Below are 23,761 nucleotides of genomic sequence, written 5' to 3' on the forward strand. Positions count from 1 at the left end.
CTGGCCTACTTTCATTTTCTAGATGAGAAAATTGAGGCTTAGGGAGATAGATAAAAGCATTTATCTGAGATCACACAGTTTACAAGTGGCTGAGCTGAGATTTGACCCCAGGTCTATCTGACTTTACACACTGAGCACTCAAATAACTTAATCAAATATCTTAACAAAAATGCAAAGCTCTTTCTGAGGTAACTCTAACTCAGCTGGTGGAACCACCAACATTCTTTGAGCCACATTGAAAAACACCAAAACAACAGTGATAAATCGTTCTTTTTGTTTTTGTTTTTTTCATTCCACTTAGTCTTTATCTCCTTTTCTCTTGAAGCGGTCCTGGAGAAAGAAACAGCAGCTTTTTCTCTGGGTACACCATTAAAGCCACTTCAATCTGCTCCCACCCTCTTTTGGGGGTGGAGCTGTGGTGGGGTAGTGAGTTGGTGGTCATCCAGGGGGTGTCTGTGGAGTTGGCAATGGGAAACTGGGAAACTCACCTTGTGTAGAAGCCTAAGAACTTTGGAGTGACCAGGTGTAAGGATTTTTTTCCCTGGGTGTCAGGATCCACTGCTGGAAGCTCCTGGAATATCTATGGGTCATGACTCTAATCTCAGGCCTTTGAACTATGGCTGTAAACCCCCAGGAAGAATCCAGGTGTGAACACATTCTCCCCCAATTTTTAAGATTGGGGAGTTGTGAAGTCCCTGTGGACTAATTGGAGGTGGGTGTGGATACCTCAGGAAAGGCCCCAGGTCAAAGACAAATAATTTAAAGACCCCACTTGTAGGCCCCAGCTTAGACCTGTGAGAAAATGTGCTCCTCTCCCTCCTCTTGATGAACCTAATTACATAGAGAACTTACTCACTCCTGGGAGTCTCAAAATGGAACCCAGCTGAGAGCGTGCTTCCCTCCCTTGCTGCCTGAGCTCTCTTTCCATTTCCTGGTTTTGCTTTACCTTCCCCTGAGTGGTTCTGTATTCCCAGTGCCTTTTCTCTGGATATGAAAGGCAGGGCCGGAAGCTTCTGGCTTCGCCGGGCTAGTTTTTGTGTTTTTAGTAGAGTCGGAGTTTCACCATATTGGCCAGGCTGGTCGCCAACTCCTGACCTCAAGTGACTCGCCTGCCTTGGCCTCCCAAAGTGTTGAGGCTGAGGCCACCGCATCTGGCCCTCATTATTTCTCTTAACATTCAAAAGCTTGTCACTTCATCCAGTTTCGAATTAACATTTTACTCTGACTGATGATGAACATCAGGGAGAAAGAGAAAGAGGCATTTGTGCTGCATATGGGTTTATTGGTTATAAAATGGTTATACAATTTTGATTGTTGGAAACTTTGCTGACGTGTAAGGTCACATGAGATGTGAGGTTGTTCAACTTTGATCATCTAATTTCTTTTCAGCACTTCATCTGAAAGGGCCTACGTGCCGTTTTCGGTGAGACGTATGTAGCATGGCTTCTGTAAAGGCATATTGCTTTTTATTATAGTAATATTGTAGGCACAGAAAGGGTGAGGAGTTAGATGATTGGGAGAGTTTTTTTCTTACTTAAAACACTTGTTTCATCAGAAAATGTTTCCTAGCAGAGTTAGACATGGCTTTGGTCATAAAGTCCAGTGGTGAAGGGACTTCAGACTTTATGATAAATTAAATTTTATGATTGACTTTTGTGAGCAATTCACAGCTATAAAACTATGAGACTGGGCACGGTGGCTCACACCTGTAATCCCAGCACTTTGAGAGGCTGAGGCAGATGGATCGCTTGAGCTCAAGAGTTCAACACCAGCCTGGGCAACATGGCAAAACGTCGTCTCTACAAAAAAATTATCTGGGCATGGTGGCGTGTGCCTCTAGTGCCAGTTACTTAGGCTGAGGTGGGAGGATCATTTTGAGCCCAGGAGGTTGAGGCTGCAGTGACCTGAGATTGTGCCACTGCACTTTAGCCTGGGTGACAAAGTGAGACACTGCCTCAAAAAAAAAAAAAAAAAAAAAAAAAAAAACCGCTTACAAGAATATCTGGGTAATAACTCACTGCACATAGACATGCCTCCTTCAAAAGATCCAAGCTGACCACAAAAAAAAAAAAGAAGAGAAGCTGTCTTTTCTTGATAGTAAATTGGATGGAGACATTAGTAAGGTACAAGGTGTCTGAGGGGCTTCTTCATGATAAAAAGCAAAAGGTTTTGGGGTGTCGACCCAAAATATTAGCAGGAATCAGATTTACTCTATTACTGAGGAACACAATACATTAAATTGTTTATAGATCCAGTTTCAAGAAATAAGATGTTTTTATAAAAAATAGACAAAAGCTCCTTCAATTTTTTTGAGAACTAAGAAATAAGAGATTTTAGCAGTACAGCCAAAATGCAATTTGGATTTGAGTTTAAGACCCTGGCAAATGGCTGTGAAAGGATCGGTCTTGTTAATTACACCTTGGACCAAGGGCTGCTTGTAATGAATACAAGAGGGGGAAAGGTTTAGACAAGTAGAATCTCTAGGTTGATACCAAGTTAGTATTTGTAACCTTTGTGAATAAACCAAAACCTCTCAAAGACTCCTGCTCTCTTTTCCTGGAGAACTCTCAGAATTCTTACCTGGCGGTCTCCCTTTTCCTTCCCCTCTCCCCAGGTTTAAGATCATTTGGACATCCTTTTGGGCAAGGAAATGTTTCTAAGAGTGACCCAGTTATTGCAATTTTAAGTGTTAATCAGGTCAGTGAGGTGCCAGCTGTGAAACACAGCTCACAAAAACCCAATGATGTTTTTTTATCAGAAGTTGTCATGGAAGTGAGTTAATTTTGGAAAAAACGATAATAGCAATTTGCTTGATCCCTTTCTTATCCTCAAACAGCCAAATTAAATTCAAGATTATTGGTCGGGTGCGGTAGCTCACGCCTGTAATCCCAGCACTTTGGGAGGCTGGGGAGGGCAGATCACGAGGTCAGGAGATTGAGACCATCCTGGCTAACATGGTGAAACCCGTCTCTACTAAAAAATACTAAAAATTAGCTGGGCCTAGTGGCAGGTGCCTGTAGTCCCAGCTACTCAGGAGGCTGAGGCAGGAGAATGGCATGAACCTGGGAGGCGGAGCTTGCAGTGAGCCGAGATCACTCCCCTGCACCTCTAGCCTTGGTGGCAGATGGAGACTCCGTCTCAAAATAAATAAATAAAAAAAATAATTCAAGATTATTATCAGTGGAAAAAGGTAATCTGAAAATCTCTGAATGTTTAGTGGTCAATTAAAATGAGCCTTAGGACAATTTAAAGTTTCGATACCTGAAACCAGTTGGCCATAAGAACCATGAATGAGAAGTCAAAGTCTGAGATTGTGTTTCTGACCGCATGAGAAGGAAGGCCTTCTCTTCAGCTGTAGGTTTGATGATTCAACAAGATAGTGAATGTGAAAGTAACTAGTCAACTACAAGATAAAGAGGTAAGGCATTTATTGATGTTTAAAAAAGCTTTCTGATTTTGCTTCCTTTCACTGATAAGTGACCAAGACTTAGGGAATGACTTGCCTCCTGGAGGTTGCCTGATTTGAAAGTGGCAGAAATTAAACTCATAACTGTGTCTTATAATTTCAACATTTGAAAAAATGTCAGGGTTTATTTATTTTTTTGAGACAGAGTCTTGCTCTGTTGCTCAGCCTGGAGTGCAGGGGCACGATCTTGGCTCACTGCAACCTTTCGCTTCCCAGGTTCAAGTGATTCTTCTGCTTCATCCTCCCCGGTAGCTGGGATTACAGGTGTGCACCACCACGCCCAGCTAGTTTTTGTATTTCTAGTAGAGACATGGTTTCTCTATGTTGACCAGGCTGATCTTAAACTCCTGACGTCATGGGACGTCACTCTAGCTCCAAATCTAGTGCTCTTCCAGTCAATTCATATTTTCTTCTGTTACCAAATAAAATAATTTCTCTATGAAATTTATATGCAATTTTTATAAAAGTCTAAATGTATTTTATGACTAACCCTCAACTATGTAGCATTACGGTTTCTCTAATGTTAACAGTAAAATGAGTTCTTGAAATGAGAGTTGATTAACATGGGAAAATATCCATCTCTTTCATCTTGAACAAAGTAGTTTTGTTTTAAAACTTATGCTTCCTGCTAATGTACATCTGGCATGTGTAGGATAAAAGATTAAACTTTCTAAATATTTTACAAAGTTATATTCTCCCTATGTGATATATATTGTTCTGTGGGAGACTAAGCCTTAATCGAAGTATTTCTGCAAGGTTACTATAAGCATTTCTCATAGCACTAGGACAATAAATAATGGGAGAGCCCAAAACATTGTAATTTTCTAGTAATTCAGAGGAAATGACTGAATCCTGAAGCATTGTACAAAAGGGTACACAGTGATACCCATTTTTGCATGTTAATGTATCGTTAAATATCAGTGGGAATATTCTGCATGCTATTTCACATCTCAGGCACACTTAAGGACATGTTGCTCATTTAATCTAGAAAGGATACCAAGGTTCATTTAGAACTTCTTTATGCACAGTTTTTTTGACTATGTTATGCCCTAAGACATTAAGGGTATTACTAAAGCAAGTAGCAGGACTTCTCAGAGAAATTAAAGGTTTCATATCAACCACACATTGTCAAAATCTTCACTTTGAATAGGATTAAGTGATGTTTCATCAGTATTCTTGGCACATATAACATTGTTTTTGAAATAACAGTTTTATTACTCTTGGCTGTGACAGTTTCTCAGACTTTCCCTAATACCATACAATTTGCCCATTTAAAGTGTATAGTCAGTTTTACAGTATTTTCATTACCCTGTATTCATTAGCATTTTCCTCATCTTCTACTACCTCCTCCCCAACTGCCCCTATCCCAGGCAATGCCAAATCTACTTTTTGTCTATAGATTTGCCTATTCTTGAAATTTCAAATAAGTGGAATCATGTAATATGTGGCCTTCTGCGTCTGGCTTATTTCACTTAGCACAATGCTGTCAAGGTTCATTCATGTTGTAGCACATATCGAGACTTCTTTTCATGGGTGTGCATAATATACCATTTTGTGGACATACCACATTTTATGTATTCATCCTTCAGTTCATAGACATTGGAGTTGTTTCCTGTTTTGGGCTATTATGAATATTGTTGCTGTGAACCTTTGTGAACTGGTTTATTAGGGACATTTATTTTCATTTCTCTTGGGCATATACCTAGAAGTGAAATTGCTGGGTCATGTCACCTAGCATTTTGAGGAACTGCCAAACTGTTTTCTGGAGCAGCTGCACCATTTTACATTCCTACCAGCAATGGATGGAAGTTCCTGTTTCTCCACATCCTCACCAGCACTTAATTATCTGTCTTTTAAATTATGGCCATTTTAATACATGTGAAGTAAGTATCACATTGTAGTGACTTAAAAAAAAAACCGAATAGACTTTATCTTTTAGAATTGTTTCAAATTTACCAAGAAATAAAGCAGATGAAACAGTGCTCCCATATACTCCCACAATGATATACTGTTACCCTATTATTAACTTTTTTTTTTTTTTTTTGAGACGGAGTCTCACTTTGTCACCAGGCTGGAGTGCAGTGGTATGATCTCGGCTCACTGCAACCTCTGCCTCCTGGGTTCAAGTGATTCTCCTGCCTCAGCCTCCTGAATGGCTGGTACTACAGGTGTGTGCCACCATGCCCAGCTAATTTTTGTATTTTTAGTAGGAACGACGTTTCACCGTGTTAGCAAGGATGGTCTCGATCTCTGGACCTCATGATCCACCTGCCTCGGCCTCTCAGAGCGCTGGAATTACAGGCGTGAGCCACCACTCCGGGCCGTATTATTAACATCTTACATTAATTAGTATGACATGTTTGTTGTAATTAATGAACTGATCTTGTTATATTAACTGAAGTCCGTAGGTTATTCATATTTCCTTTGTTTTTAGCCAAAATCCCTTTTCTGTTCCAGGATCCCATCCAGGATATTACATGACATTTAGTTGCTGTGTCTCCTTAGTCTCTTCTTGGCTGTGAGAGTTTCTCAGACTTTCCTTGTTTCTTGATGATCTTGAGAGTTTTGAGGAATAGCAATCAGGTACATTGTAGAATGCCTCCATGTTGGAATTTGTCTGAAAATTTTTTTTTTTTTTTTTTTTTTTTTTTTATCATTAGCCTGTGGTGACATTGATTTTTAGTATGAGGGCAACTTACTTGGATTATAAAAATACATGATCAGAATTGGAAATCAGCAGAATGTGGTTGGTGGGAAATTATTTTACTTTATTTTTATTTTTAAAATTTATCTTATTTTATTTATTTTTAGAGACAGGATCTGCCATGTTGCCAACGCTGGTCTCAAACTCCTGGGCTCAGGCAATTCTCCCGCTTTGGCCTCCCAGAGGGCTGGGATTATAGGCACTATGCCTGGCTGGAAAATTCTTAGGAATTTTAAAAAGTCGGTTGCCTCTAGAAGATGAGCAGAAATTTAACTCAAGATATGTTTTCCTAACAAGAGCTTGATCACATTGGAAGATGATCAGATTAGGTAGTGGAATTTATCTTCATGACTATTATGAGACAGCATCTAACCTAAGGGTAAAGCCAAAGATACATTTTTCACTGCTTTAAATGTAGCAGAGAATGTTGTTTTGCTTGTAATAAAACATAAAGTTAATAGAAATTCAGATTGACTTTTAGAATTCCATAGCACTATGGTAGCATCCAATGTATATTAAGTACTTCCACCTACATCAATCCCAGTAATTCTCAAAATGCTTTGTGAAGGGAGTAGGAACTGAGACTCAAAGAGGCTGTGTCATTTGGCCTGAGACTCACACAGCTTGTCAGTAGAAGAGCTGAGATTTGAACTCAGGGCTGTGGAAGCCTATACCCTGCTGCCTGCCAGACTCCAGAGTTTCCAGTGGTTTTAAATCATGAATGTATCAAAGGACACAGGCTTGAGTCCTTATCTTACTGGATATTTTTACTGCCAGCCAAAGGAGATAGCATCTCTCTGTGTTTAAGGCCCCACTGAAATTGGTTGGTCCGATTAACAGCATACCTGTTGACTGCTAACAAAGAGAAACTAAGCCAGCTTTGCCTGGGGCACTAATTCCTGCCACATGTCTTCTGAAAATGAAGCCCAAGGGTCATAAAGCAGGCAACCAACTATGTGAGAGAACAACATTAGCTGAGTATGTTTGCCAGCGGTTACATTGCTCAATGTATGTCTTAGTTACCTCTCAAGTTTCTTCAATAAGTGTCTGTCAGGATTTGATTTTAAATATTTATCTTTAAATTGGAGTAGATGTGGTAATAATGTGTGAATGTACTTGAAATGAAATAATAAAGTTGCATAGATAGCTGTCTGAGGAAGGTTTGGAAAATTTCCCTGCTTAATTCAGCTAATTTTTGTAAAGTGCCCAAGATGACTGATCACAGATTAATACAAAGTTTCTTTCTATACTACCAAAATATCAGACTTTATGTATTAGTCAGGATAGAGTAGTTTGTGCTGCAGTAACAAATTAACCATGAAATCTCCATTGCTGTCTTGCTCATGTAAATGTCTGTGTTTATTGGCTGTTCTCCAGGGCAGCTCACCTGTATGCAATGACTCAGAAATCCAGGCTGCTGTCATTTTTGTGAATTTGCTTTCTTAACATGGAGCTTTCAAGTGGTCCCACCGGAGGAAGGGGAACTGGATAATCACGTACCAGCTCTGAAATGCTTTGGCCTCGAGTGACAAAAATCACTTTGATTCACAGCCGATTGGCTAGAACTAAGCTCATCACCCTGCTTAATAGCAAGGGCCTAGAAGTGAGAGGGAGCACATGGGTATTCGGTGAACAATAAATGTCTTTTGCATCCCTGGTTTTAGAGCAATAGAAGTAGTTAAATCGTTTGCCAAAGTCTCTTCAGTAGAGATAGAAAAATGGACTGAATATTTAGTGATAATTACTTGATAAAAAATTGTAAGTGAATTTTGCCATAAACGATTAACATTTGCAATAATTTATATATGGCTGATTTAGCAACCTGATTTCCATTTGTGAATATGGTTATACCTTCTAAGGGTATGACAGTAAAGGTAGCTTCTTTTACATTATAATACTTCAGCTGATGGTGCTGATGATCAAAGCTTGTATGTATGTATTTATTTTGAGATGGAGTTTAGCTCTTTCACCCAGGCTGGAGTGCAGGGGTGCCATCTTGTCTCACTGCAATCTTCACTTCCCTGGTTCAAGCAGTTCTCCTGCCTCAGCTTCCCGAGTAGCTGGGATTACAGGCACGGGCCTCCATACCCAGCTAATTTTGTATTTTTAGTAGAATTGGGGTTTCACCATGTTGGCCAAGCTGATCTCGAACTCCTGACCTCAGTTGATCCATCTGCCTCGGCCTCCCACAAAGCTTGTATTTATTAAGTATCTCCTATGTGCCAGGTACTCTAAATGTTTTATATGAATTATGTTAATTTAGATGGGGACTGCAATTTCATCTCTATGGTAAATATTCTCCAGTTCCATCAACTTGCCTTGTTTGAATGGTGCTAGACCCATCACTGTGCAGATAGCTCCCCTCTAGAAACCAGGTTGTCACTAAATTACCTTAAAAATAAGGCTCCGTAGGTTGAATGTGACACTCTGGATATTGTCTAACTAGCACAGAGATCTAACATTTACTGTGATTCGGATCATACTTAAATTTAGCAGCTTAAGACTTTGTAAACCTTTTAAGCAGCCATATCTGAAAATGAGGTAAGCTAAGCCCATAGGATTTTTTTTAATATAATTTTTTCCCAAATGAATTCTGTGTTTTTGTGATTCTCATATTGTCTTAAAATGGATATATTTGATGAACGCAGAATTCTCTTGTTGGTTTGTCCTTTTGATGTCCTCTTTCCCTACTCTCTTCAGTGTGGCCTCAGATTCCACCATTAGAATGATAGGATGACAAAGATCCTCGCTGGGCCACACAGACTGGGGCAGTCCTCTCTCACTCAGTTTTCAAAAAGGCTCTTGGTTGTTTGAGAACAACTATCTTTACCACATATGAGGAGCCCCATCTCAGGCTTTTCATGTTGATTCCACATTTATTCATCAAAAAGCTGAACACAATTTTGGGCCCAGGCACTGAGCTAGGCCTCATCTGTCTCTACCATCATAGAGCTAACAGTCTAGACCAGAAGTTGGCAAACTTTTTCTGTAAGGGGCCAAGTAATAAATATTTTAGGCTTTGTGTTTCATATGGTCTCTGTCTCTGCTACCTAACTCTGCCCTTGTAGCATGAAGGCTACCATAGACAATATGTTCATGAATAAGCATAGCTGTCTTCCGATAAACTTTCTTTGTGCGCACTGAAATGTCAATTTCTTGTAATCTTCCCTTGTCACAAACTATTATTCTTTTGATTTTTCTCTCTTAGGTGTTTAAGAATGTAAAAATTGTTTTTAGTTCACAGGTTACATGCAAGCAGGCAGTGGACCAGATTTGGCCTTCAAGCTGAATTTGTCAACCCCCGGTCTAGAATGAGCTCTGTGTTGTTTTATTCTCACAAATACATACTGAACTGCCTTAATAATTACTTAAATTGGTCGAGCATGGTGACTCATGTCTGTAATCTCAACACCTTGAGAGGCCGAGGTGGGAGGATCGTCTGAGGCCAAGAATTCAAGACCAGCCTGGGCAACGTAGTGAGACCTTGTCTCTACACAATTAGCCAGATATTGTGGCATGTGCCTGTAGCCTTAGCTACTCGGGAGGCTGAGGCAGGAAGGTCACTTGAGCCCAGGAGTTTGAGGCTGCAGTTAGCTATGATTGTACCACTGTACTGCAACCTTGGCAACAGAGCAAGACCTTGTCTCCCAAAAATTTTTTAAAAATAGTATGTATATAGTACTATATATAGGATGTATGTAGTATAATATAGTATGTACATACTATATACATAAGTGCATACACATATTGCTTTTGAGGACCATTGATTTTATGATAATCATGAATCACCAATATTGAAAATAATAGCCAATATCTATTGGGCATTTACTATTACATATATTAGGCTTTTTTTTTTAAAGCGTTTTGCTATTTGTTTTAATTAAGCCTCCCTGAAACTGTATGAAGTTGGTATTATTAACCTCTTAACTTTTTAGCTATGAAACCAAGACTCAGAAAGGTTAAATGACTTGTTTAAGGTGATATAGTTAGTAAGAAGCAGACATTCTCAAGAATTCTAACTCTAAAGCCAGTGCTCTCAATGACATATTATGCCTCTCTAGGTACTGAAATATATGTGCAGAAGTCATTAGGCCATTTTTTATTACAATGTAAGAAAACACAAAGATTAAAAAATTATTTTTCCTAAGAAACAAGTATGTCATTGAAAGAGGAATTTAGCAAATAGGTGCTTGAATAGTTCTCACTGGTTTAATTTTAACTAGTTTCTGTCCATGAGAAAGGACAATCAACTCCAACTCAGGATAAACAGCATGCTGGGACCTTTCCCTTTTCGGAACTGAATTAACACTGATAATCAGGGCCGGGCTGGATTTACAGCATAGTGATGTATCATGTCCAGTGCCAAAATCGTAATACAGATACATTGTATTTGTATATAAGGTTTACAGAATGCTCTGTTGTATGTCATAAGTTATGTGAAAGTGCTTCGTGACCTGCAAATCATATTCCAAAGGGATCATTGTTCATCATCCTGGTGGCTCATTCCACTGTAGATAGAGCCTTAGTCCTACCTTCATTGTTGCTTTAGCTGGATCAGTAGAAAAGGTTAGATCTCAAATAAAGATAACTGAAAGATTCCTAGTGGACTATTTAAAATTTCCCTTCCCCAGCCAGTTGTTGTGTTGTGCACCTATAATCCTAGCTACTCCAGAGGCTGAGGTGGGAGGATCAGTTGGAGCCCAGGAGCTGGAGTCCAGCCTGGTCAACACAGCAAGACCCTGTCTCAAAAAAAAAAAAAAGAAAAAAAGAAAAGAAAAAATAATCCCTTATTTAATTTTGAGCCTGTTTTATTAAAAATTTTTTTTTTTTTTTTTTTTGAGACAGAGTCTCAGTCTGTCGCCCAGGCTGGAGTGTGGTGGCACGATCTTGGCTCACTCCAACCTCTGCCTCCTGGGTTCAAGCAGTTCTCCTGCCTCAGCCTCCTGAGTAGCTGGGATTACAGGCATGCACCACCACACCCAACTAATTTTTGTATTTTTAGTAGAGACAGGGTTTCACCCGTGTTGGCCAGTCTGGTCTTGAACTCCCAACCTCAAGTGATCCACCCGCTGCAGCCTCCCAAAGTGCTGAGATTATAGGCGTGAGCCACCATGCCCGGCCAATTTTGAGTCTGTTTTATGTTGAACCAGGAGAAAAGGACTAAAGAATCTATTCTCATCCTGGGAAGTCTGAGAAGAAAGAGAAGTAGGATCAGATACAGTTTATTTTCCCATTTAAGTTCTAGTCTTAGGGCTGGGCGCCATGGTTCATGCCTGTAATCCCAGCACTTCGGGATGCCAAGGCGGGCAGATCACTTGAGGCCAGGAGTTCAAGACCAGCCTGGCCAACATGGTGGAACCCCGTCTCTACCAAAAAATACAAAAATTAGCCAGATGTGGTGGCTCAAGTCTGTAACCCCAGCTACTCAGGAGGCTGAGGCAGGAAAACTTGAACCTGGGAGGCGGAGGTTGCAGTGAACTGAGATCATGCCGTTGTACTACAGCCTGGGTGATAGAGCAAGACTCTGTCTCAAAAGAAAAACAAAGTTTTTAACTTAAAAGAAGAAAAGAAAAAAGATAAGTTCTGGTCTTAGAAGGAAAGCGGTATGAAGGAGAAGGAAGGATTTTGAAAAGAAGATATTATTTACCTTGACGCTGACTCACTGATCTAATCTTGTGAGCAAAGACCAGGAATTCAAAAGATACCCACACTTGTACCACCCTGGGGCGTATCTCTCGCTGTAACACTGAGGTCATAGGATGGCATAGTAGTATCTTCAACCAGTTCATTGTACATGCAAATAACAGATGATTCAAGACAGGAAAAGATCTTTGTACACTTTTATTGCACTGTGATTGTTTCCTGTTCCATAAAAATTCTTCTCTAAGCTACTCTGTAGTAGAGCTTATTGCTAAATGTTGAGGACTAGCAGGTGACAGGGTCTTTTCAAAAACAACATACTTTTATTTGCTTTATGTATAATTAAAAATTAGGTGCACCATAAAATTCTATATTTGGTACTCTCTGATTATGGAATTTCTGTCCTGTAACAATACAGGATATGTCTACTTTTTGCTTCATTAGTCCAGATCTTTTAAGGAACTAGAAATGTTAAAAAGAGGATTGCCTTTTTATTTTGAGTCCCTTGACCATCTCTCTCCTCACCCTCTGTGAGTCAGGCCACTTTGGGATTTGCCTTTTGTTCATGATCTGTACAATTACAGCTTCGTGACTGAGAATGGAAGCAACCACCATCTAAGGAGTAAAAAGAATACATATGTTCTTTCTCTCAACAGCACCATATCATATAATTTCAACTCAGGGATAGCTCAGGAAATTAGCAGCGGCAGGCAGTAGAGCTTACACTTAACTACCAAGGGTAGAAAGGGTGTGTAGAAGGGGATGGTCGTTCAGGTATGCTCTGTGGAAGAAGGCAGTGAAAGAATGAGGATGGCAGGGAATCACAAGGCCTGTGCCAGACTTCAAGGTTCACATGTTATCTAGAGGGCACAGCAACCCTGGCTTAGCCCAGTGTTACCATATTGGAATGTGGGTGCAGTATTGCCGGACATTCTGGTTTTAAATGAAAAAATAGAAATCTGAACTTTATGCTAATCTCCTAGTTTTTATATATTTGCTCCAAAATTAAAAAAAAAAGAAATCCAACACTCAATGAGCCACAGAGGACATGTGTCCAGGCAGTGTTTGGCCCATGGGTGCCATTTTGTCCCTTTGGCAGCCAGGAGAGGCTCTTAGTTTGGTGAAGGAGGAGTTATAAGAGCCTGTGATGGGTGCCCCAGGAGTATGGCGGCTATAGAGTGTGAGACCTGGCCTGGGCTCCACCTGCTACTTTTTCTGTTTTGTGGAGAAGGGTGTGTTTTAATTCTGCTTAAGGAAACTCTTTTGCTCTCTAGATTTCCTTCCTGGAGAAAGAGGGGTTGGAAGTGTTGAATGCTGTTGGGGACTTCAAGAGCTGGGTGAGGCTGGGCAGCGGTGAGGCAAGCCTGGCTAAACTACGGGTTTCAAGGCAGGGCGTCATTTGAAAATTGAACAGACAGAGAAGCATCCATCTGCAGGATGTGGGTAGGGTGGGAGAACACAGAACAGAAACAGAGCTTCCAGACCCAAGGATGGAAAATGAGGGTAGAGTGGGAGTAGTTAAGAGGTGCCCAAGGCATTGAAGAATAGCCCCAGGTCTAGGTTTAGTTGTGGGTGGAAAGGAAGCTGTTGAGGCAGACAATGTGGTCTGGACAAGTTAGTTGTTGATGATTGACCTAGAGAAGTGATGTAGGCTGAATTTCTTGAATACCCTATATCTTCTCTCCATTTATACTACTTTGGTGGTAAAAGCATGTTCCACAGGAGCAAGAACATTATTCATTGTATACAGATGATATCATCTGGCTTCAGCATTATGGCTGAGACAAGGCAGGGCCACTGTGCTTCCAGAGTGAGGTCACAGACTTTGGAATTCCTAGTTATCTTCCCGATCATCCCACAATCATGATCATGATAGATACTCTTGAGGGCCTGATAATTTAGACTCTTCTTCCTTTTATTTTTTGAACCAATTGAGAAATAGATATAGGTCTCTCAAATAGAGTTTGAAATGTCAACTTTATTCTTGGTGGAGCGGGACCAGGATTGCAGCCTGGGCCTGTGGCCAAATGTCCTTCCTAATATTGTTCTTCCCAGAAGCTTAATGTCTACTCACCACATCCCCAGGAAACCTAGTGAACAGTTGCCTCTGGGTCTTTTACCGTGTGAAGGAAGAGGAGAGCTTGTGACCTGAGGACAAGCAGGTGCTAAAGAGGGAAGGGGCAAACCATGTAAGGACAATGATGTTTAGCACTTTACCCCACCCCGCTCGGGTAAAAACCACTTTAGCTCCATTTAGTATAGCAGTGGTTTTAAAAGTGTGGCCCCCAGACAAGCAGCATTAGCATTCCCTTGAAGCTGACTAGACATGCAGACTTTTGGTCTCCATTCCAGACAAACTGAATCAAAGATTCTGGAGGATGGACCCAGGAGTCTACGTTTTAACAAGCCCTTTTGGTGATTCTATTGCATTTAAAGTCTGAGAACTATTGCAGTAGAGGAATGAGGTTCAGTGGGCCCAAGACATTTACTGTCTCTCCAGTGAGGTAAATCAGTTCCCATTTTATGGAGGAGAGAGAAAGAAGTGCAAAGAGGCCAGAGGTACTGCTTTGACAATAGGTCCTCATGGAAACATAAAGATAAGGGTTTTCCCTAACAGATAATCCTGCCCTATAGTCTGGAAGATGATAGTTTGAAAAAATAGCAAGAGCAAACATGAAGACTTTCTTCAGATGCCCCTTTTCTTATTAATGTTTTCTACCTTTTCTATAAAGGATAAGGTAGAGAAAAAACAATGATGGAGGAAGACACACTAGCAGGAATAGAAAGAACACTAAATGATACAGAAAATAATAGGTATTATATTTCTTCCTTTACAATTAATCACTTACTTTTCTATATCATTAATTAAATTTTTAGTCTCTATCGCAGGAACAGAAAACCAAACACCGCATGTTCTCACTCATAGGTGGGAATTGAACAATGAGAACACTTGGACATAGGAAGGGGAACATCACACACCGGGGCCTATTGTGGGGTGAGGGAGGGGGGAGGGATAACATTAGGAGGTATACCTAATATAAATGACAAGTTAATGGGTGCAGCACACCAACATGGCACATGTATACATATGTAACAAACCTGCACGTTGTGCACATGTACCCTAGAACTTAAAGTATAATAAAAAGAACAATTTTAGTCTCTGATTTGTTTTTCTTGTGGAGACCCCAACAGCAGGCCATTTGACTGTGATCATGTCAGCATGAGCTGCAGTGCTATTTACTTTTTGTATCTATTCATTTTCATGTTGAATTGTGTGTACTGTTCAGTGACACAATTATTATTGTTGTATTATTATTATTATTATTGATGGAGTCTCGCTCAGCCACCCAGACTGGAGTACAGTGGCGTGATCTCAGCTCACTGCAACTACCGTCTCCCAGGTTCAAGCGATTCTCCTGTCTCAGCCTCCTAAGTAGCTGGGATTACAGGCACCTACCATCATGCCCGGCTAATTTTTGTATTTTAGTAGAGATGGGGTTTCACCATGTTGGCCAGGCTGTTCTTGAAACCTTGACCTCAGGTGATCGTAAGCCCAGGCCTCCCAAAGTGCTAGGATTACAGGCATGAGCCACCGCACCTGGCCAGTGACACAATTATTTATGTCCTTCATATTCACCTGGAGTTGAGATTATTTAAATTGCTTTGTAACCTTGAGTAGGTCATTTAATTGCAGTTTCAACAGTCTTCAAATCACAATGGACCCTAGCCCAGTTAGCCACTAAAATAGCCTGTGATGGCAGGCTCTTGTCACAATAATCCATATAGTTGGCATTTCATATTTTAAGGTTAAAAAATGGAAACATTTCCAAAATGTTGTGATTAGGAAGTTGTTTTTTTTTTTTTTTTTTTGTTTTTTGTTTTTTTTTTTTTTTTGCTTTGGCCAACGTTTTTAGAGGTTTGGAATAAAATTATGCCCCCTTGGGTACATGTAGCCTTAACTAGACATGGATGCCAATCTCTTGTAAACACGCTCAATTCCTTGCAGTCCAGAATGGAAGCTTGTTTCCATTAAATGTTTAGTCTTTCCAGATACTGTTACAGGAATGAAAAATGCTAAAGAATTCAAGCTGCCTCTGATTTCTTATGAAAATGGAATTATGGTGGTAGTGATCATCACAGTAACTGAATGGTTACCATGTTCCAAGAACTGTGCTTAATCTGTCATAACTCTGTGGGCAGGTAGGTCTTTCATTCCTTTTATACAGATGAGGAAACTGAGGCACAGAGAACTGACTTGCCCAAAGCACCCCATCTGTGCTTGAGAAACAGGAGCCGACTCAAATCCAAGTCTGCTCATATCAAAGCTATGTCCTTAATCATCTAGTCTGCTAGATGGGCTAACTCCTGACAAGATTTGCACTTGGGGCCTTGATCAGCATAGCAGAGGTCTCAGGTAGTTGGTGGGAGAAATGGGGAGTGCTTCAGCAATATTAACCATTTGTTCGAGGAAAAAGTTCAGAAATACTTATTTTAGATCTCATTCAGATTCCTAGGCCCCATCCTAAAACTTCTGAATGAGACTCGTTGGGTTGAGACCCAGGAATCTGCATTTAGAATAAAGTCCACATGTTGATTTTATGACTAATGAAAACCTGCTACACCTGGCCGGGTGTAGTGGCTCAGTCCTGTAATCCTAGCACTTTGGGAGGCTGAGGCAGGTGGATCACTTGAGGTCAGGAGTTCAAGACAAGCGTATTCAATATGGTGAAACCCCATCTCTACTAAAATACAAGAATTAGCCGGGCTTGGTGGCATGTGCCTGTAATCCCAGCTACTCAGGAAGCTGAGGCAGGAGAATTGCTTAAACCCAGGAGGCAGATTGCAGTGAGCCAAGATCGTACCACTGCACTCCAGCCTGGGCAACAGAGCGAGACTCTGTCTCAAAAAAGAAAAGACGATTACTGCACCTAATTGCTAGGCATCATTTCATGTCTATTTCAGTAATCTGTGGGGCCCAGTCTCTCAGGAAGTGTTAAGACAGAGGTATGCCTGCTCATCATCATTGGCAGAATCTTGAGTATTTTTATTTTTGTAGTGTTTTTCTTTTTAAGCTCCTACACTAAATATTTGACTAACATCTAATATGTATATGTTATTGGAGGGAAAATGTATTTAAGGAGAACTGTAAAATCCACATTGATCTCTCCCCTCAAACAAACTCTCCCTACCCCCTGCCCTGCTGCATCTCCCAAATGATAGCTGTTCTCTCGTGGATAATCCAAGGCCAAGGTGATAAGAACATCCCATTCTGAATAAAACTATCCGAGCCTGTATTAGCTTTCTATTGCTCCCATAACAAACTTCCACAAGTTTAGCAACTTAAACAGTACAAATTTATTATCTTACAGTTCTGTAGGTCAGAAGTTTGACACAGATCTCACCAGGCTAAAGTCAACACAGCAGGACTGCATTCCTTTCTGGAAGTTCTAGGGGAGAATCATTTTCATGGCTCATTGGGTTGCTGGCAGAATTTAGTTTCTTTTGGTGGTAGGCCTGAGATCTCCGTTTTCTTCCCAGATGTAAAGGGAAGGCCATCCCCAGCTTGTAGAGGCCACCTGCATCCCTTGGCCCATGGTTCCTTTCCTTTGTCTTCATAGCCAGTGACAGTGGGTCAAGCCCCTCTTACACTTTGGTTCTCTGCTTTTAAAGACTCATGTGATTAGATTGGGCCTGCCCAAATAATCTAAGACAATCTGCCGCATCTCAAGGCCCATACCCTTAATGAACATCTGCAAAATCTGTTTTCCCATGTAAGGTACCATATTCATAGGTTCTGGGGATTAGGATGCAGGCATCTTTGGGGGATGGGGTATTATCCTGCCTGCCACAGATGCATTGTCTGCCTTTGTTGACAAATAAGATAGCAGTGGTTATCACTACCAGCAGGAGCTGGGCTCCAAGCATTCATATTGATGTACATGAGAAAATGTGACTTAACAGGATATCTTTCTAAATAGAAAACATTTCAGGGCCAGATTCCAAAACAAATAGTTTTGAAAAGGATGTTTCAGGGCTTTTGTGTAGTCAAGCAGAGCTGCCACAACATTTGTCTCTGTGAGTAGGAAAGGAAGGTAATTCACGTTGAGCCTGCTTCTCTGGTAGCTTGGATTCAGAAAAAAATTCTGATATGAAATAGGCACACCCATTCAGCCAGAATATTTGCTTTTTGTGACTCATTGCCTACCATATGCTCCCTTGCTTCCACACCTTTGTTCATGCACTTTCAGCTGCTTGGTGTGCCCTGTGTCTACCAATTTATCTATGATACATATTTATGACAAGTTTTGACACCTACTTATTCTAGGCAACATTTTCCAAGATGCTAAAAGTATGACATCTACTTATTTTCCCCAAAAACTGAAGTAAAATGCTAAAAATAATCCATGTCATCTGCCACATTTCCAAAGGCTGTTTTTGAGTTCTTCTCTATGTTTTCCTCCATAAATGTGTTCAGCATTAAAGAAACCCCTGCAGCATCTTGGCTATAATAAGTACTTAGTAACTACTTAACTGATTTGAAGTACTAAATTTAAGTAATTGATTATATTATCTTTATACCAAAAGTCTGCAAGATGTATGTATGTATTGTGTCCTTAGAATATTCTAAACAAAAGAACATTGCTAAGAGTGTTTCATATAAGCAAGTAAAACTGGGATTGTTAAAGGTGAGGTTTCCAATTCATCTTTTACTAAATATGTTAATTCATGTTCTATCAGATTACTCAGAGGTATAATGGGCAAGGGAGTGGACTTTTTTCTTCTATTTTTAAATGTGATGTATAGTATATATGCAGAAAGACATAAAAATTATGTGTATAGATTGATGAATTTTTACAAATCACTACTCCCACAGTCAGCACCCTATCGAGAAACCAGATTTACTCCTGGCTCCCCAGAAACTCTCTGACTGCTTTCTAGTTGCTGTCATTCTCAGGGGTCATCACTACCCTGATGCTTCAGAAGTTTAAGAAGTAGACTTTTTTCTTTTTTCTTTTTTTTGAGGCAGAGTCTTGCTCTGTCGCCCAGGCTGAAGTGCAGTGGCACGATCTCGGCTTACTGCAATCTCTGCCTCCCAGGTTTAATTCATTCTTCTGCCTCAGCCTCCCAAGTAGCTGGGATTACAGGTGCTGCCACCATGCCCGGCTAATTTTTTGGTATTTGTAGTAGAGATGGAGTTTCACCATGTTGGCCAGGCTGGTCTCAAACTCCTGACCTCAGGTGATCCACCCACCTCAGCCTCCCAAAGTGTTGGGATTACAGGCGTGAGCCACCGTGCCAAGCCTGAGAAGTAGACTATTTTTAAGATACAAAAAGATATTCTCACAGATGATATGACAATCTTAGAAACAAATCTCTAAGCAAATGTTTATGGGTTTATAGAGATTTTTTAAAATGTGACTCTTGCCTTGAAGGTGCATTTAAACATGGAATAGTAATTCTTTTCTAAATGTTCTTGCTTTATCAAATAATTTGAATTACAGATACAACTTTGACTCAGTTTATTATTCTCCAGTATTTATTGAGTGCTTGTGATGGTTCAAAATATTCATAGGCTGTTAAAACTGCATCATACAGGCCGTATGCAGTAGCTCACACCTGTAATCGCAGCACTTTGGGAGGACAAGGTGGTCAGGTCACTTGAGGTCGGGAGTTTGAGACCAGCCTGGCCAACATGGTAAAACTCTGTCTCTACTAAAAATACAAAAATGCTCAATGCGGTGGTGGGTTCCTGTAATCACAGCTACTCGGGAGGCTGAGGCAGAAAAATGCTTAAACCTAGGAGGGGCAGAGGTTGCAGTGAGCCAAGATTGTGCCCCTGCACTCTAGCCTGGGCGACAGAGTGAGACTCTGTCTCAAAAAAATAAAACAAAATAAAAGAACAAACAAGAACTGCGCCATATCCTTGGCCCTGATCAGTGACTTGGCACCATACCATTTTCTACATAGTTGTTATTGAGATCAAATTAGAAAATTCTTCAGTATTTTTTTTTCTGGAAGTTTGGTTTAGGCTCATAGTGGATATTGAAGAAGAATATATTGTCAGCAAAAGTGGCAGTCTCCATACTGTACATTTTTACTGTCTACTGTGACATTTACCAACAAGGGAAATTGAAATGGCTTGTAACAGAATGGAATGGGTAAACTCTTAGAGCAATTGGATTCACAGCTGTAATGTTCCTCATTCCCCATCTACCCTCTGTGTTCAAGGATGTTTGCTGAAGCATTATTTCTAAAAGTAAAACATAGGAAACCACCTTAGTTAGCAACCTGAATGCTTAAATAAATCATGGTATAGTCACAACATGGACTGTTATGAAGCATGAAAGGCATACTTTCAAAAACTGAAAACTTTAGTATTAAGTAAAACTATATATAGCAAATACCAATTTTGTTTGGAAAATTGTATATTCAAACACATGTACATAGAAGAAAGATTGAAAATTTATAACATTTTGGCCTTGGTTATTTCTGAATGGTATGCTTGAGAACAATTTAGGTTTTATTATTTTCCAAATACTTTTAATTCTGCATATTGCTTTTCAACAATCAGAAAATAACTACACAGGATCCATTTTTATAAAAGGACACATAGGGCAGATAATTGGTTTTTCCCGTGAAGTGAAGTCCTAGGGGAAATCAGACAGAGCAAATACATGATTAGTCAAGAGGTTAGCAGAACTCCATGCAACAGCAGCAGGACTACAGCCATCCATAGGTGGTCTCCTTGAAATAATGGAATTTTCAGTGCAAAAAACATTAATGTCACCTCATCCAACTTTCTATGTAGGGATTCCCAAAGACAATAGCCTGTGCACCTCCAAAATTGACTCTGAGCTTTTGGACACACAGGTCCAGTGTTCCGGGTGTAGAACCTCACTGTTCCAGTCCAGGTTGTCTCTGGACCACGTGGACAGAATATTTCCTTACACTGGTGCAGAATTTGTCTCCTGGTATTTCTGCCAGTGGTTCTCATTCTACCAGCTTGTGGCCATAAAGAGCAAGAATAAGCCTTCTTCAATACAGATGTCCTTTAAAATATTTAAATATGAGTGTGTATTTTTAACATTCATTGAGGTATAATTTAGGTATGCTAGACTGTACCCATTTAAAGTGGACAACCAGCTGTGTTTAGACAGGTATATACAGCCACCAAATCACCACCACAGTCAAGATATAGAACACTTCCTTTCCTCCAAAGCCGCCTCGTGTATTTTGCTTTCCATCCCTCCTTTCACCCTGTTCTAAGCAACCTTTGTTCTGCTGTCACCATAGGTTAGTTTGTATTTTCTAGAATTTCCATAAATGGGATCATGCAGTACTGTATGTACTTTAAAAAAAAAAAAAAAGAAACTGGCTTATAAAAGTCCTTAACTTTTCCTTTCACTGTATGAAACAGTTTTATAACATCCATTCTTTACCTTTATGGAGCCATCATAAAAGATGTTTTAGACTTTCCCTTCAGATAATGATAATTAACCAGACAGTGAAAATGCATTATACATTTTGTGAGTGAAACTGTTCTTGCCTCACTTAAATGGTTGTATTGGACTATAACCCTTGGGGCATCTTCTGGTTTTAACACTGTATAATACTATAACATGTTTTCAGTTACTATTCAAAGATAATTTTGGATATATGCTTGAAATTAGTCCAGTGACTCTAATTGAAATTCAGTAAGATGTTAGGGTTTGTTTGTTTTTGGTTTTACAGTTTCCTAATTGTTTCTGGGAATTAATTTTTCATGATTTTTTACATGGTGAAAACAATATTGGTATTTTCTTTTCTGTTTTAAGAGATAGGGTCTTGCTATATTGCCCAGACTGGAGTGCAGTGGCTATTCACAGGAGTTATCATAGCACACTACATCCTTGTTCTCCTGGACTCAGGTGGTTTTCCTGCCTCAGCCTCCCAAGTAGCTGGGATTATAAGCATATACCACTGTGCCCAGCTTAACATTGCCATTTTTAAATTAAAGTGACAGAGGAACATTTATAAAAAGAATATGGAAGCTCATAGGTAGTCCCATTCCCTAGGAAGAAAACCTGCGTGGGTAAAATCTAAGGGGTAAGGTGAATACCACAATATATTTTCAGCTCCCCAGCTATAATCAAATAGAAATGATTATGACATCCACATTTTTGTCTCTTGATTTTTTTTTATGGTTCTAAACCACACCCATGTTGCAGGTTGGCCTTTCTACTGAGAGTAAGTTCCATAGAGATTAAAATCTGTAGTAATAGGCAGAACACTTCTGTGTGGAATTGCTTCTTTTCTTTGGTCAAACACCAGCTTTGGCAGAGGATAGACACAGCTTAGGAAGACTGAATTTTAAGTCTTCTGAATTGTTTTTCTGGACTTCCAAATCTCAAGTGATAAGACCAGCAGAAGCAGGTATACACAAATTTCTCTCTGTCAATAGCAATAAGACAGCCTCGGATTCCAGGCTGCTTTTTCATGTAATTGTTAGATTGAGAAAAACACCCTCATAGTATTTCTTTTTTAAATGCATTCTTGCTTTGGGACTCTAGATGGCTTTGTATAATCAATGTAAATAGGAACCTTGGTGTGAAGATACAATTCTTTTTTTTTTTTTTTAATCACCACTGGATTTACTCTATAAGAAATATTTTTGAAAAATGTCATTTAGGCTCATGGAAAGGATTTACATCTGAGAATTGAGAATAAAGAGCTGTGAAATAATAGTAAATATATGGGTAAATATAAGATTTTTTTTTTTTTTTATTATACTTCAAGTTCTAGGGTACATGTGCATAACGTGCAGGTTTGTTACATATGTATACTTGTGCCATGTTGGTGTGCTGCACCCATCAACTCGTCAGCACCCATCAGGTCATCATTTATATCATGTATAACTCCCCAATGCAATTCCTTCCCCCTCCCCCTCCCCATGATAGGCCCCAATGTGTGATGTTCCCCTTCCCGAGTCCAAGTTTCCTCGTTGTTCAGTTCCCACCTATGAGTGAGAACATGCGGTGTTTGGTTTTCTCTTCTTGTGATAGTTTGCTAAGAATGATGGTTTGAAGATACAATTCTTAATTCTCTCTTCATTTTTTCTGTTTGAAAACTTTCTTCTGTAAGCACCACTGGTTAGAGAAGAAAGAACTGTTTTGGTTTATTTGGGGTTGGATAAAAATATTAGACTCAATTCTCGGTTGGGCCTTGATTTTCCTTTCAGAAATGGATATAAGTTGTTAGGAGAATGCTGAAGTGACTGAATGTACTATTTCTGTGCCACCTAGAATGTGTGTGTATTATTGCTTGGAAACTTGATGCTTTCAGTCTGATGGAAACAGCTCTTCCAGTCTATAGTTTAATTGTGGATAAGCAAAACTCCGCTTTTTTCCAGAGAAATTTCACAGATTATAAGACATAGTAATAGAGGGTATCTCCAGTACTAGGAATGTAATAAGATTCTATCTAAGCAACTGGAGTCTGAAGAAAATATCTAAATGGAAATAAATTCTTTATCATTATATTTGTTCTTCAGCATTTCCAAGTACCAAAATGTACTTGAGGATAACAACTTTGCTTAAAACCTTTTCACTGTTTCATTGAATTTGGGAAGGGCCTGAAAGCTTTCAGAAAGATGATTTTCTTATAGTGTACAAATAAGCAAGTTGCTCTTTCGTGAACATTTTTAATGGTTTCTGAGGCTGGCCAAAAAACTCTCTGTCTTTACCCTATGCAGCCCTAGAAGCTGTAGCAGCCTTACCTTAAGTTCTTTTCTTAGTAAAGCAGAAAATGAGCAGTTCCCACCCTGTGTAAAGCTGAGAAGATCTTGAATGATGCATGTCGAGGAAACTTGGATACTGATACTGCTGGCAATTTATACAGGCCCCAGTGCCAAAGAATTAAAGACTCTGGAGTTTTCTTAAAAGAGGCCAGCTTTTAAAAAGTTATGTTTTCTT

General features: G+C 39.8%; 1 protein-coding gene across 2 annotated transcripts in view; it reads left to right on the top strand.

Moving 5' to 3' along the window:
- The window catches only part of PLS1 (plastin 1), a 115,332-nt gene that overhangs the window by 4,757 nt on the left and 86,814 nt on the right, over positions 1 to 23,761 (top strand). The gene's annotated exons all lie outside the window — the stretch shown is intronic.

Source organism: Rhinopithecus roxellana, chromosome 1 (genome assembly GCF_007565055.1).
Source record: "Rhinopithecus roxellana isolate Shanxi Qingling chromosome 1, ASM756505v1, whole genome shotgun sequence".
In the NCBI taxonomy this organism is placed as follows: domain Eukaryota; kingdom Metazoa; phylum Chordata; class Mammalia; order Primates; family Cercopithecidae; genus Rhinopithecus; species Rhinopithecus roxellana.